Source organism: Bidens hawaiensis, unplaced genomic scaffold (assembly GCF_021521415.1).
Source record: "Bidens hawaiensis isolate Kalapana, Puna unplaced genomic scaffold, B.hawaiensis_p1.1 tig00005061_1, whole genome shotgun sequence".
Taxonomy (NCBI): domain Eukaryota; kingdom Viridiplantae; phylum Streptophyta; class Magnoliopsida; order Asterales; family Asteraceae; genus Bidens; species Bidens hawaiensis.
The window spans coordinates 1,584,327-1,590,321 of NW_027491322.1; positions in this window are offsets into that span (position 1 = coordinate 1,584,327).

The window sequence follows — 5,995 nt, forward strand, 5'->3', positions numbered from 1 at the left end:
ATATTATAGAAATAACTCTCATACTCATCTCTTATAAATGCAAAATGCATGTGATGTGACGTTTAATTAATTTTAACAATTGATTATATTCACACATTTACATATTAATGTATCTATAGTTGTAGGTTAACAGGTTTAAAGGTTTTTTTTTCTTTATATACTGAACTTTATATAGAATTCAATAGAAATAGGTACAGAAAAATTTTAATAATAATAATAATAATAATAATAATGTATCATGGTATGCATGATTTATTCAACTTGAAAGTACCATGATGAAAAGTAAGATATATTTACATGCACTTTTTGTAAGGCACATTCAATGGAGCAACTCATAGGAAGCTGCTACCATATAGCTTCATTGTCTAGCGACTTTGTGACTGTTCTTTTTTTCTTTTTTGGTTAACGAATTATTAGAACATTCGCATCTCATCCCTCGTTTTACGGGAGAGAGGTTTTTATAATATGCTATGTAAGAAGTGGTTTAAGATGTTGTGAATAAATGAAAGAGAAAATCTAGTAATTTTTCTGTATATTTGAAAATCTATTATTTATCTTTTATAGTTTTTTAATATTTTTTAAAGTAGTTGCGAATAGAGAAAAGAAAAAAAATAATAAATATATAAAAAATATTATTTAATTAAAAATGAGAGAATAAATGTAGTAATTTTAGTATACTTTTGATTTAGAGGCTCTTAAATATTTATCATTTGTTTAATTAAAAGGCTGATATTTATCACTTTACCCTTTATTTTAAATATAAACTTTTATAAGTTAAAACTTAAGAAATGTTCTTATATATCTTTTACTTTATAAGCAAAGTAAAAAGAAGCCTCTCTCTCACACCTTTTCTTATACAATTTTTCATAATATATATGATGGTTGCTATAATAATAATAATAATAATAATAATAATAATAATAATAATAATAATAATAATAATAATAATAATAAAAAAAAGTAAAGTAATTTTATGAACAGAACCGACTATTGGACATCTTTATACATGGATCAGATTCAATTAACCAGCTGCATTACGTTGAAAGTTTAATATATATAAGTTTGTTTTTATTAGTTATTTGTTAAAATGAAAGAAAATATATTGTTTTCTTTTTCAAAAGAAAGTTAAAGGATAAAAAAAAAGAAAAAAGAAATTCAAAACAAAAAAAGATTATAATATATTTAGAATTACAATATCAATATCATTTTAGTCAAGTTCACAAAGACTCTCACTTGGACGAGAGGGACTTGGTTCAAACTCGAAACCCGTAAGTTATTCTACGCCTTTCGTCAATCTTCTAATTCTTCTAGAGCTTTTGCCTTTTTATAAAAAGAATAATTAAGTGTCATTTTAGTACCTGTGGTTTGCCTAACTACGCAACTTTAGTACATATTTTGAATTTTGTGCAAATGACTACCTCAGTTTCAAAAAACTTGCATTTTTAGTACTTTTTTTTAACCTCGTCAGTTTTCATCCGTTAAATCCAGGGTATTTACGTAATTTCATTATTATTTGTTTTATTCTTTTATTTTTTTTCTCTCCCATTTTATATTGTTGAACCAGAATAATAATTAAGATCCTAGATTACATCATCATCACAACCTACATGTGCTTCGTAAACGTCATCTCTTCTTCTTTTGATTCCGGTTCATATTTCAATTCCGGTGGTTACGGTAGATTACAAGGTGGCACGTGCTCTTCATCAAATACTCGCGATAGTTAACGAGATTCCGGTGAGTTCGAGAAAACATGAGATTGTTCAATCGTATGCCGAGAAATTGATGGACGAGAATATTGAGGCGCAGTACGAGCCGTTGTAGAGAGTTAACGCCTTCGCACTTGCCTGCACATTTTCATAGATGCTTGATTAGTTTGAGGACCCAACCCACGGAAACGATATGCAGGTGAATCACCCATTTGATTAGTTCTCTCCTTTTTTATATTAGTTTGAATTTACGGTCTTGATTAGTTTGAGGTATTATTAGGGTTAAGTTCAGATAATGAATTTGGGGGAAAGAGGTTAATGGGAGAGAGAAAAGGAGAAAGGAAAAGGAAAACAAAAATATAATAATGAAATTACTCAAATACTCCTGATTTAAATAATGAAATTACGCAAATACCCCGGACTTAACGGATAAAAGTTAACGCGGTTAAAAAAGTACTAAAAATGCAAGTTTTTTGAAACTAAAAGTCAAAATAAGTACTAAAGTTGCGTAGTTGAGCAAACCACAGGTACTAAAATGACACTTAACTCAAAAAAAAAAAAAAAAAAGAGATCTTCTAGAGCTTTTCTAGTGCTTAAATTCTACTTGCACCCGTATAGACTATAACCATCTCTCTAAGAAAATAATTTAAAAACAATTAAGATAATTAATCAAAACTTGATAATTATCTATAACTCTTTAATTAACTCCACTTGCACTCGAAGACTCATTCCGTGTACCGCAAGTGACATATGTAACTGGAGTGGTGCTTTCTTATATGTTACTTGTATGTTCAACTTAGTCAAGAAAGCATGAACTCATCACCTGCTTTATTTTCCATTTGATTTATTTACAATCCTATGCAGCGTTGTAAAATTCGGATTCCAAGCCTGAGTACTTGGCAACTACTCAGTCCTCGGACCCTTATCAAGCAGACTTGGTTCGGGTCGGCCAAATATAATCTGCGTCGGTCAACAGTTGAACTACTTGGTCAAAGGTCGGCATACTTTGGCCTAGTACGTATTCGAATTATGTATTTGGCTCCTAGTGAAATACGTTAGTATTTGAAGTTGGAACTCTAAACATGTATCTTTTTGAACTAATTATTTTCACATAAATTATGCTTATTTTGTAGGAAACCGTTTGCATATAAAAATAAAACACTTTTAATAAAATGATTACAATACAAGGAATCAAACCTATCTAGGAAAGCAAGTAAATTACAATATGAATTACACCGAAAAAAAATAAAAATTACAATACAATTGAAATAAAATAATGCAATAAAGGTGTAGAAGAAGAATGATGTCGTGGTATTTGTGGCCGAGGATCTTGTTTTACACAGGGCCCTTAAAACAAATTCCGGGTCTCTCTCCGTTTTGTTTCCCAGGGTACAACGGCCTAAGCAGTATGTATTGCCGGGGAGGGCTCTAGCACCTTAAAGAAAATGATGAAGATGATAAAAAATGTTGGAATTCTTTAGGGAGAAAGTTGGAGAAAACACAAGAGAGAATGTATTATTTTGTGTGTTTGTGTTTGTGTGTCTACAACCAAGGAGCTCCCTTGGTATTTATACTAGTAGAAAGTTGAAACCATTCAACCATCATTAATGAAAAAATTGAAACACTCTAATAAACATTAACCAATGCATTTAAGTTTTGACCAAAACTTAATGGCATGTTGAATGGTCTTGACTAAATCAAAGGTGTTTCAACTAATCATATAACATAAAAGAATTCAAAATTAAAAACATTTTATTTACACAAAAAATTTTCCACAATCCCCCACATGTGAAAATAAAACTCATTCATTTCCACACAAATTTCCAGCAATCCCCCACATGTGAAAACAAAACCCATTCATTTTCACATTGAGATCAGTCCATACATGCAAGTTTCTTAGATTCAATTCAATGGTTGAGCATTGCAGGACAGGTAGGTGTTACCCTTTGAACCTTCCTTTGTGAAGCATACTTAGTCTCCTAGCGGTGTGTAGACACGATGTCTTTGAACATACCCTCATTTATGTAAACGACAATACACTTCACACAACACTCTCCCTGGTCTGGCTAACCCCTGTTGTGTCCTATTATGGTTCTGGAACACTAGCCTGGTTCTGCGAGAGCTCTAGGATTTTTGCCCTAAAATCCATTCGAACCGACCCTAGTTATCTCTCACATAGGCGATTCTCGCTCAAATCATTAAAAGCAATAGGTTATCTTGATTTCCACAAATCATTAACCATGTCATGCATAGCCTCAAAAATTGTCACTACTTATTGTAGGAATAGACTAGGACATATTTAAACACCCTAATAGTTTAAGGGGTATATGTTATAAAATATACTAGCTTCTATATAAACATATATATCAGCTTGTCCCCATAGTGACCACCCTGAGATATATAAATTAGTTGTCCTATTGAACCTAAATCTTGGGATCTCCAATCAACTAGGTTAGGTTACCTCCATATATATTTTTTCATGGGCTTTAGTCTCATTCCACAACTTGATCTCTCATCAACCCTCGGGTTGTTGGTTCCATAGACATTATCTTTGACTTTGTAAAGTCAACAACGATAATTTGTAATTGAGACAAGTTGTTTTAACGTGTTATTGACTCACAAGTCATTCCTAAGACTGTAACTCATAATCTCTACGTGGATCTAGTTACATCGTTTAGTCTTTAGAATTACATGAAACGCTCTTCAAGGCTCAACACGTTTCCATCATGCCTTTGGTAAACTATAGCAGAAATCTACGAAGATTCTGAATGTTACCAATTGGCATCCAAGTCTAATATTCTAGATGGACTTGTTATGACCTTGTGTACTCCACTTGGTCACATGTTTGCAATCTTTAATTGAATTACCAACATCCTAATTGCCAAACATTCCACATTCATATCAAATTGCAAGTTACCCCCACATTTAAGTCTTATTGGATAAACTTATCCAATCACTAAGAGGGGTAATGAAAGGTTCTCCCTTTCACGCGAGGATTGAGAAAGCATTCTCAAAGACCATTTTAACATACAATAATGGATTGTTTCTTAAATGGCTTATCCCCCACATTGCTTGCACTTTGATCCAGTTTAGGCAAATACACCTTAGTGTGAGCTTCCCACATTTACTAGCGTATGAGTTCTCCTCATGATCTAGTTTTGACTTAATGAAGTTATACTTATGGTTTAGCCCATATAAGAATTCCTTCTTGTGTGTATCTATATTATGAATGCTTTCTAAGTTAATTTAATCTCCGCGGAGCATATAAATTAACAAGTACTAGTCTAGCATGCTTTATACTACAATACTTTAGCATGTGAACAACTGATGCATCATTCTGATTATTCACAGCCTCAAGAGATACCGCACTATCTCTTGCCAACATTCATATCTTGGTTTAGAAAAATTAATGAGACTCTATTCATCATCCCAACACCTTGGTATTAGGAAAGTCTCAAAAGTTAAAGTAAGTTACGCACACATACTTAACTTCATTAGTTAAATTAAGATATATACTTTTGTTCTCCAAAAGCTTTACCATTTACTCATAAGAACTTCAAACATGAATCTTAAAACGAGTTAGTTTGGTGAACGCATTCAACATAATGAATGTTACCCGTATAAGATCACTAAAGTTTGAAATATAGTCAAGTATATTGACAATCAAACAAGACAATTGCATGTGCCTAAAGTGATGTATACATTTCCGTTGTTTGTTTCGTTGAAACCATGTATTGGGATACTCTCCCAAAATGAAAGATAAATCCTCTACATTGTTCAAACAACATTGATGGTGGTAGACGCAACTACAAATCCATCGTTATTGTAAGTTTCCTATAATAAATCACACACGGTTTATTAACGTCATTTACAATAATAACATATATTCTTTCATATGTTATAATTCACAAATGTGAATCTTCACAATGTTGATACTCTCAACATATGTTGTATCCATGTTAATACACTCATCACATGGTGTGTGATGTCTCATCCTTGACATTTAATCATGGTGACAACTCACAAATTGTCTTTGTGCAAATATCTTCTTTCACTATTCATTATACTATAAACATTTGATTAATTTCTATGTATGGGTTATCCGAAGATATTGAACCCAAACAATATTTGAAAGTAAATCAATAAACTGCTATAGTTCAACGAGTATCCATCTCTAGTAAGCTTACTAGAAAATATTATACCCTTTTGAGACGGTTGGGAACATATAAATTAACTCTCAAAATTAGGATACTTAATGTAGATAACCCAGTTCAACATTTTCCTATTGA